Genomic DNA, 11,228 nt, shown 5'->3' with positions numbered 1-11,228 from the left:
AGAAAAATGACTAAGTCAAAAAAAAAAATTTTTTCAATTTTTTTCAATTTTACCCCCGTGGGATATATATTCTACCCACACACATTTGGAACTTTCCTGGGGTACCCTCACACATAATATTCCCTCATTTAGTGGATATTTTCACAAAAAAGTGACATTTTCAAAAATCCAGAAAATTGGCTGAAAACGACTAAATATCAAGGACTCATTGGGCGAATCGCTCTGGAACTGAAATCGGAATGCTCACTGACATTTCCCCTATCTGAAAGTCTGATAAACGCCAGAAAAATGACTAAGTCTAAAAAAAAAAAATGTTTCAATTTTCTTCAATTTTACCCCCGTGGGATTTATATTCTACCCACACAGATTTGGAACTCTCCTGGGGTACCCTCACACATATTATTCCCTCATTTAGTGGATATTTTCACAAAAAAATTTAAATTTTCAAAAATCCAGAAAATTGGCTGAAAACGACTAAATATGAAGGACTCATGGGGCGAATCGCTCTGGAACTGAAATTGGAATGCTCACTGACATTTCCCCTATCTGAAAGTCTGATAAATGCCGGAAAAATGGCTAAGTCCAAAACAAAAAAGTTTTCAATTTTTTTCAATTTTACCCCCGTGGGATATATATTCTACCCACACACATTTGGAACTCTCCTGGGGTACCCTCACACATATTATTCCCTCATTTAGTGGATATTTTCACAAAAAAGTGAAATTTTCAAAAATCCAGAAAATTGGCTGAAAATGACTAAATATCAAGGACTCATTGGGCGAATCCCTCTGGAACTCAAATCGGAATGCTCACTGACATTTCCCCTATCTGAAAGTCTGATAAACGCCGGAAAAATGACTAAGTCTAAAAAAAAAAAATGTTTCAATTTTCTTCAATTTTACCCCCGTGGGATTTATATTCTACCCACACACATTTGGAACTCTCCTGGGGTACCCTCACACATATTATTCACTCATTTAGTGGATATTTTCACAAAAAAGTGACATTTTCAAAAATCCAGAAAATTGGCTGAAAATGATTAAATATCAAGGACTCATTGGGCGAATCGCTCTGGAACTGAAATCGGAATGCTCACTAACATTTCCCCTATCTGAAAGTCTGATAAACGCCGGAAAAATGACTAAGTCCAAAAAAAAATAATTTTTCAATTTTTTTCAATTTTACCCCCGTGGGATTTATATTCTACCCACACAGATTTGGAACTCTCCTGGGGTACCCTCACACATATTATTCCCTCATTTAGTGGATATTTTCACAAAAAAATTTAAATTTTCAAAAATCCAGAAAATTGGCTGAAAACGACTAAATATGAAGGACTCATGGGGCGAATCGCTCTGGAACTGAAATTGGAATGCTCACTGACATTTCCCCTATCTGAAAGTCTGATAAACGCCGGAAAAATGGCTAAGTCCAAAACAAAAAAGTTTTCAATTTTTTTAAATTTTACCCCCGTGGGATATATATTCTACCCACACACATTTGGAACTCTCCTGGGGTACCCTCACACATATTATTCCCTCATTTAGTGGATATTTTCACAAAAAAGTGAAATTTTCAAAAATCCAGAAAATTGTCTGAAAACGACTAAATATGAAGGACTCATGGGGCGAATCGCTGTGGAACTGAAATCGGAATGCTCTCTGACATTTCCCCTATCTGAAAGTTTGATAAACGCCGGAAAAATGACTAAGAACAAAAAAAAATTTTTTTCAATTTTACCCCCGTGGGATATATATTCTACCCACACACATTTGGAACTTTCCTGGGGTACCCTCACACATATTATTCCCTCATTTAGTGGATATTTTCACAAAATAGTGAAATTTTCAAAAATCCAGAAAATTGGCTGAAAATGACTAAATATCAAGGACTCATTGGGCGAATCACTCTGGAACTGAAATCGGAATGCTCACTGACATTTCCCCTATCTGAAAGTCTGATAAACGCCAGAAAAATGACTAAGTCTAAAAAAAAAAAAATGTTTCAATTTTCTTCAATTTTACCCCCGTGGGATAAATATTCTACCCACACACATTTGGAACTCTCCTGGGGTACCCTCACACATATTATTCCCTCATTTAGTGGATATTTTCACAAAAAAGTGAAATTTTCAAAAATCCAGAAAATTGGCTGAAAATGACTAAATATCAAGGACTCATTGGGCGAATCACTCTGGAACTGAAATCGGAATGCTCACTGATATTTACCCTATCTGAAAGTCTGATAAACGCCGGAAAAATGGCTAAGTCCAAAACAAAAAAGTTTTCAATTTTTTTAAATTTTACCCCCGTGGGATATATATTCTACCCACACACATTTGGAACTCTCCTGGGGTACCCTCACACATATTATTCCCTCATTTAGTGGATATTTTCACAAAAAAGTGAAATTTTCAAAAATCCAGAAAATTGGCTGAAAATGACTAAATATCAAGGACTCATTGGGCGAATCCCTCTGGAACTCAAATCGGAATGCTCACTGACATTTCCCCTATCTGAAAGTCTGATAAACGCCGGAAAAATGACTAAGTCTAAAAAAAAAAAATGTTTCAATTTTCTTCAATTTTACCCCCGTGGGATATATATTCTACCCACACACATTTGGAACTCTACTGGGGTACCCTCACACATATTATTCCCTCATTTAGTGGATATTTTCACAAAAAAGTGACATTTTCAAAAATCCAGAAAATTGGCTGAAAATGATTAAATATCAAGGACTCATTGGGCGAATCGCTCTGGAACTGAAATCGGAATGCTCACTAACATTTCCCCTATCTGAAAGTCTGATAAACGCCGGAAAAATGACTAAGTCCAAAAAAAAATAATTTTTCAATTTTTTTCAATTTTACCCCCGTGGGATTTATATTCTACCCACACAGATTTGGAACTCTCCTGGGGTACCCTCACACATATTATTCCCTCATTTAGTGGATATTTTCACAAAAAAATTTAAATTTTCAAAAATCCAGAAAATTGGCTGAAAACGACTAAATATGAAGGACTCATGGGGCGAATCGCTCTGGAACTGAAATTGGAATGCTCACTGACATTTCCCCTATCTGAAAGTCTGATAAACGCCGGAAAAATGGCTAAGTCCAAAACAAAAAAGTTTTCAATTTTTTTAAATTTTACCCCCGTGGGATATATATTCTACCCACACACATTTGGAACTCTCCTGGGGTACCCTCACACATATTATTCCCTCATTTAGTGGATATTTTCACAAAAAAGTGAAATTTTCAAAAATCCAGAAAATTGTCTGAAAACGACTAAATATGAAGGACTCATGGGGCGAATCGCTGTGGAACTGAAATCGGAATGCTCTCTGACATTTCCCCTATCTGAAAGTTTGATAAACGCCGGAAAAATGACTAAGTCCAAAAAAAAAAAATTTTAAACTTTTTTCAATTTTACCCCCGTGGGATATATATTCTACCCACACACATTTGGAACTCTCCTGGGGTACCCTCACACATATTATTCCTTCATTTAGTGGATATTTTCACAAAAAAGTGAAATTTTCAAAAATCCAGAAAATTGGCTGAAAATTACTAAATATCAAGGACTAATTGGGCGAATCCCTCTGGAACTCAAATCGGAATTCTCACTGACATTTCCCCTATCTGAAAGTCTGATAAACGCCGGAAAAATGACTAAGAACAAAAAAAAATTTTTTTCAATTTTACCCCCGTGGGATATATATTCTACCCACACACATTTGGAACTTTCCTGGGGTACCCTCACACATATTATTCCCTCATTTAGTGGATATTTTCACAAAAAAGTGAAATTTTCAAAAATCCAGAAAATTGGCTGAAAACGACTAAATATCAAGGACTCATTGGGCGAATCGCTCTGGAACTGAAATCGGAATGCTCACTGACATTTCCCCTATCTGAAAGTCTGATAAAATCCGGAAAAATGACTAAGTCCAAAAAAAATAATTTTTGAACTTTTTTCAATTTTACCCCCGTGGGATATATATTCTACCCACACACATTTGGAACTCTCCTGGTACCCTCACACATATTATTCCCTCATTTAGTGGATATTTTCACAAAAAAGTGAAATTTTCAAAAATCCAGAAAATTGGCTGAAAATGACTAAATATCAAGGACTCATTGGGCGAATCACTCTGGAACTGAAATCGGAATGCTCACTGACATTTCCCCTATCTGAAAGTCTGATAAACGCCGGAAAAATGACTAAGTCTAAATAAAAAAATTTTTAAATTTTTTTCAATTTTACCCCCGTGGGATATATATTCTACCCACACACATTTGGAACTCTCCTGTGGGTACCCTCACACATATTTTTCCCTCATTTAGTGGATATTTTCACAAAAAAGTGACTTTTTCAAAAATCCAGAAAATTGGCTGAAAATGATTAAATATCAAGGACTCATTGGGCGAATCGCTCTGGAACTGAAATCGGAATGCTCACTAACATTTCCCCTATCTGAAAGTCTGATAAACGCCGGAAAAATGACTAAGTCCAAAAAAAAATAATTTTTCAATTTTTTTCAATTTTACCCCCGTGGGATTTATATTCTACCCACACAGATTTGGAACTCTCCTGGGGTACCCTCACACATATTATTCCCTCATTTAGTGGATATTTTCACAAAAAAATTTAAATTTTCAAAAATCCAGAAAATTGGCTGAAAACGACTAAATATGAAGGACTCATGGGGCGAATCGCTCTGGAACTGAAATTGGAATGCTCACTGACATTTCCCCTATCTGAAAGTCTGATAAACGCCGGAAAAATGGCTAAGTCCAAAACAAAAAAGTTTTCAATTTTTTTAAATTTTACCCCCGTGGGATATATATTCTACCCACACACATTTGGAACTCTCCTGGGGTACCCTCACACATATTATTCCCTCATTTAGTGGATATTTTCACAAAAAAGTGAAATTTTCAAAAATCCAGAAAATTGTCTGAAAACGACTAAATATGAAGGACTCATGGGGCGAATCGCTGTGGAACTGAAATCGGAATGCTCTCTGACATTTCCCCTATCTGAAAGTTTGATAAACGCCGGAAAAATGACTAAGAACAAAAAAAAATTTTTTTCAATTTTACCCCCGTGGGATATATATTCTAACCACACACATTTGGAACTTTCCTGGGGTACCCTCACACATATTATTCCCTCATTTAGTGGATATTTTCACAAAATAGTGAAATTTTCAAAAATTCAGAAAATTGGCTGAAAATGACTAAATATCAAGGACTCATTGGGCGAATCACTCTGGAACTGAAATCGGAATGCTCACTGACATTTCCCCTATCTGAAAGTCTGATAAACGCCAGAAAAATGACTAAGTCTAAAAAAAAAAAAATGTTTCAATTTTCTTCAATTTTACCCCCGTGGGATAAATATTCTACCCACACACATTTGGAACTCTCCTGGGGTACCCTCACACATATTATTCCCTCATTTAGTGGATATTTTCACAAAAAAGTGAAATTTTCAAAAATCCAGAAAATTGGCTGAAAATGACTAAATATCAAGGACTCATTGGGCGAATCACTCTGGAACTGAAATCGGAATGCTCACTGATATTTACCCTATCTGAAAGTCTGATAAACGCCAGAAAAATGACTAAGTCAAAAAAAAAAAATTTTTCAATTTTTTTCAATTTTACCCCCGTGGGATATATATTCTACCCACACACATTTGGAACTTTCCTGGGGTACCCTCACACATAATATTCCCTCATTAGTGGATATTTTCACAAAAAAGTGACATTTTCAAAAATCCAGAAAATTGGCTGAAAACGACTAAATATCAAGGACTCATTGGGCGAATCGCTCTGGAACTGAAATCGGAATGCTCACTGACATTTCCCCTATCTGAAAGTCTGATAAAAGCCGGAAAAATGGCTAAGTCCAAAACAAAAAAGTTTTCAATTTTTTTCAATTTTACCCCCGTGGGATATATATTCTACCCACACACATTTGGAACTCTCCTGGGGTACCCTCACACATATTATTCCCTCATTTAGTGGATATTTTCACAAAAAAGTGAAATTTTCAAAAATCCAGAAAATTGGCTGAAAATGACTAAATATCAAGGACTCATTGGGCGAATCCCTCTGGAACTCAAATCGGAATGCTCACTGACATTTCCCCTATCTGAAAGTCTGATAAACGCCGGAAAAATGACTAAGTCTAAAAAAAAAAAATGTTTCAATTTTCTTCAATTTTACCCCCGTGGGATATATATTCTACCCACACACATTTGGAACTCTACTGGGGTACCCTCACACATATTATTCCCTCATTTAGTGGATATTTTCACAAAAAAGTGACATTTTCAAAAATCCAGAAAATTGGCTGAAAATGATTAAATATCAAGGACTCATTGGGCGAATCGCTCTGGAACTGAAATCGGAATGCTCACTAACATTTCCCCTATCTGAAAGTCTGATAAACGCCGGAAAAATGACTAAGTCCAAAAAAAAATAATTTTTCAATTTTTTTCAATTTTACCCCCGTGGGATTTATATTCTACCCACACAGATTTGGAACTCTCCTGGGGTACCCTCACACATATTATTCCCTCATTTAGTGGATATTTTCACAAAAAAATTTAAATTTTCAAAAATCCAGAAAATTGGCTGAAAACGACTAAATATGAAGGACTCATGGGGCGAATCGCTCTGGAACTGAAATTGGAATGCTCACTGACATTTCCCCTATCTGAAAGTCTGATAAACGCCGGAAAAATGGCTAAGTCCAAAACAAAAAAGTTTTCAATTTTTTTAAATTTTACCCCCGTGGGATATATATTCTACCCACACACATTTGGAACTCTCCTGGGGTACCCTCACACATATTATTCCCTCATTTAGTGGATATTTTCACAAAAAAGTGAAATTTTCAAAAATCCAGAAAATTGGCTGAAAATTACTAAATATCAAGGACTAATTGGGCGAATCCCTCTGGAACTCAAATCGGAATGCTCACTGACATTTTCCCTATCTGAAAGTCTGATAAACGCCGGAAAAATGACTAAGAACAAAAAAATTTTTTTTTCAATTTTACCCCCGTGGGATATATATTCTACCCACACACATTTGGAACTTTCCTGGGGTACCCTCACACATATTATTCCCTCATTTAGTGGATATTTTCACAAAAAAGTGAAATTTTCAAAAATCCAGAAAATTGGCTGAAAACGACTAAATATCAAGGACTCATTGGGCGAATCGCTCTGGAACTGAAATCGGAATGCTCACTGACATTTCCCCTATCTGAAAGTCTGATAAAAGCCGGAAAAATGACTAAGTCCAAAAAAAAAAATTTTTGAACTTTTTTCAATTTTACCCCCGTGGGATATATATTCTACCCACACACATTTGGAATTTTCCTGGGGTACCCTCACACATATTATTCCCTCATTTAGTGGATATTTTCACAAAATAGTGAAATTTTCAAAAATCCAGAAAATTGGCTGAAAATGACTAAATATCAAGGACTCATTGGGCGAATCACTCTGGAACTGAAATCGGAATGCTCACTGACATTTCCCCTATCTGAAAGTCTGATAAACGCCAGAAAAATGACTAAGTCTAAAAAAAAAAAAATGTTTCAATTTTCTTCAATTTTACCCCCGTGGGATAAATATTCTACCCACACACATTTGGAACTCTCCTGGGGTACCCTCACACATATTATTCCCTCATTTAGTTGATATTTTCACAAAAAAGTGAAATTTTCAAAAATCCAGAAAATTGGCTGAAAATGACTAAATATCAAGGACTCATTGGGCGAATCACTCTGGAACTGAAATCGGAATGCTCACTGACATTTACCCTATCTGAAAGTCTGATAAACGCCAGAAAAATGACTAAGTCAAAAAAAAAAAATTTTTCAATTTTTTTCAATTTTACCCCCGTGGGATATATATTCTACCCACACACATTTGGAACTTTCCTGGGGTACTCTCACACATAATATTCCCTCATTTAGTGGATATTTTCACAAAAAAGTGACATTTTCAAAAATCCAGAAAATTGGCTGAAAACGACTAAATATCAAGGACTCATTGGGCGAATCGCTCTGGAACTGAAATCGGAATGCTCACTGACATTTCCCCTATCTGAAAGTCTGATAAAAGCCGGAAAAATGACTAAGTCCAAAAAAAAAAATTTTTGAACTTTTTTCAATTTTACCCCCGTGGGATATATATTCTACCCACACACATTTGGAACTTTCCTGGGGTACCCTCACACATATTATTCCCTCATTTAGTGGATATTTTCACAAAATAGTGAAATTTTCAAAAATCCAGAAATTTGCTGAAAATGACTAAATATCAAGGACTCATTGGGCGAATCACTCTGGAACTGAAATCGGAATGCTCACTGACATTTCCCCTATCTGAAAGTCTGATAAACGCCAGAAAAATGACTAAGTCTAAAAAAAAAAAATGTTTCAATTTTCTTCAATTTTACCCCCGTGGGATAAATATTCTACCCACACACATTTGGAACTCTCCTGGGGTACCCTCACACATATTATTCCCTCATTTAGTGGATATTTTCTCAAAAAAATTTAAATTTTCAAAAATCCAGAAAATTGGCTGAAAACGACTAAATATGAAGGACTCATGGGGCGAATCGCTCTGGAACTGAAATTGGAATGCTCACTGACATTTCCCCTATCTGAAAGTCTGATAAACGCCGGAAAAATGACTAAGTCTAAAAAAAAAAAATGTTTCAATTTTCTTCAATTTTACCCCCGTGGGATATATATTCTCCCCACACACATTTGGAACTCTCCTGGGGTACCCTCACACATATTATTCCCTCATTTAGTGGATATTTTCACAAAAAAGTGAAATTTTCAAAAATCCAGAAAATTGGCTGAAAATGACTAAATATCAAGGATTCATTGGGCGAATCGCTCTGGAACTGAAATCGGAATGCTCACTGACATTTCCCCTATCTGAAAGTCTGATAAACGCCGGAAAAATGACTAAGTCTAAAAAAAAAAATTTTTCATTTTTTTTCAATTTTACCCCCGTGGGATATATATTCTACCCACACACATTTGGAACTCTCCTGGGGTACCCTCACACATATTATTCCCTCATTTAGTGGATATTTTCACAAAAAAGTGAAATTTTCAAAAATCCAGAAAATTGGCTGAAAATGACTAAATATCAAGGACTCATTGGGCGAATCCCTCTGGAACTCAAATCGGAATGCTTACTGACATTTCCCCTATCTGAAAGTCTGATAAACGCCGGAAAAATGACTAAGTCTAAAAAAAAAAAATGTTTCAATTTTCTTCAATTTTACCCCCGTGGGATATATATCCTACCCACACACATTGGAAACTCTCCTGGGGTACACTCACACATATTATTCCCTCATTTAGTGGATATTTTCACAAAAAAATGAAATTTTCAAAAATCCAGAAAATTGGCTGAAAATGACTAAATATCAAGGATTCATTGGGCGAATCGCTCTGGAACTGAAATTGGAATGCTCACTGACATTTCCTCTATCTGAAAGTCTGATAAACGCCGGAAAAATGACTAAGTCTAAAAAAAAAAATTTTTAAATTTTTTTAAATTTTACCCCCGTGGGATATATATTTGTTATGTTCTGCTACCAGAGCTAAGGAAAGAGAGGAGATCTGTCCCTACGATAGAACTCAGCTTAATCCCTACGATGTAACAGGGAACCTCATCCTGCGATCAGACCTGCTAAAGTCCTAAGCTAGTCTGTACGGAGACCTATAGATGTGAGGAAGGAATCCCTACAAGTACTAAGGACTGGGAGGAATATGGGACACCTCTTAACAGAAATAGTACCAGACAGACGAACAAACAAAATATATAGAATATAGAGGTCAGTAGACCAAGCAAACTAACAGAGCAAGACACAGAGCACAGGCTAGCTAGAAAGTAGATATACAATGAAGTCCAGCAAAGCCAGAAGGGCGGAGCAGGATTAAATAGGCCAACAAGGTCATGTGACCAGCAAAGGAAAAAAAACTAAGAGCAAGGTTCTAACAGTACTCCCCCTTCTAAGAGGATCCTCCGGATCCCCTAGGACCAGGCTTATCAGGAAATCTCCTGTGAAACGCTCTGATAAGTCTGGACGCGGAAACATCATCCGACCTCACCCAAGAGTTATCCTCGGGACCGAAACCTTTCCAGGCCACAAGATACTGCAAACTACCTCTATACCGTCTAGAGTTAAGGATGCGAGAAATTTCATATTCCCCGTCCTCCACCACCGGAGGAACAGAGGCAGAGGCGTCACAATCCGATACAACAGCTTTTTTCAACAGAGAGACATGAAATACCGGATTAATTCTCCAGGAGGTAGGAACCTCCAACCTAACAGCAGATTGGTTGACAACCTGAAGCACCTTAAAGGGCCCTACAAACTTGGGACCCAATTTCTTTGAAGGAATCCTCAACCGCAGATTCCTAGAGGACAACCAAACCATGTCACCAACAGCGAACAAAACCTCCTGTCGTTTCCTATCAAAGTAGTCTTTAGATTTTCTGTTGGCCTCCTGAAGATTACCACGCACTTCCGTCCAAACTCTCTTCAAATCACCGGAAAAATTCTCCTCCTCAGGAACGGCAGATCCCAACTTGGAGAACGACCCAAACGACGGATGTCTCCCAGAACAACAAAAAAAAGGCGAACAACCAGCAGAAGAAGATGTATGATTGTTCAGAGCAAATTCAGCAAGTGGCAGAAACTCAGACCACCCCTCTTGATTGTCTGCCACAAAACAACGCAAGAACTGCTCAACATCCTGGTTTTTCCTTTCTGTCTGGCCATTAGATTCAGGATGATATCCGGACGAGAACGACAAATGAACTCCCAACCTATCACAAAAGGCACGCCAAAAACGAGCCACGAACTGAGGACCCCTATCAGAAACAATGTCAGTAGGAACGCCATGAAGTCTGACAATTTCCTTGACAAAGGCCTTAGCGAGAGTTTTAGCGCAGGGCAGTTTGACGAAAGGAACCAAGTGACACATCTTGCTAAAACGGTCCACGACCACCCAGATGACAGTAAAACCCTCAGAGGGGGGAAGGTCAGTTATAAAGTCCATAGCCAAATGTGTCCAAGGAGCACTGGGAACCTCCAAAGGACAAAGCAACCCCGCAGCAGGAGTATGTGAGGACTTAGATCTAGCACATATAGTACATTGACGC

Source organism: Phyllobates terribilis, unplaced genomic scaffold (genome assembly GCF_046119375.1).
Source record: "Phyllobates terribilis strain yellow unplaced genomic scaffold, ASM4611937v1 Scaffold_12__6_contigs__length_324123572, whole genome shotgun sequence".
Taxonomy (NCBI): Eukaryota; Metazoa; Chordata; class Amphibia; order Anura; family Dendrobatidae; genus Phyllobates; species Phyllobates terribilis.
Note: the sequence above shows the minus strand (reverse complement) of the source record.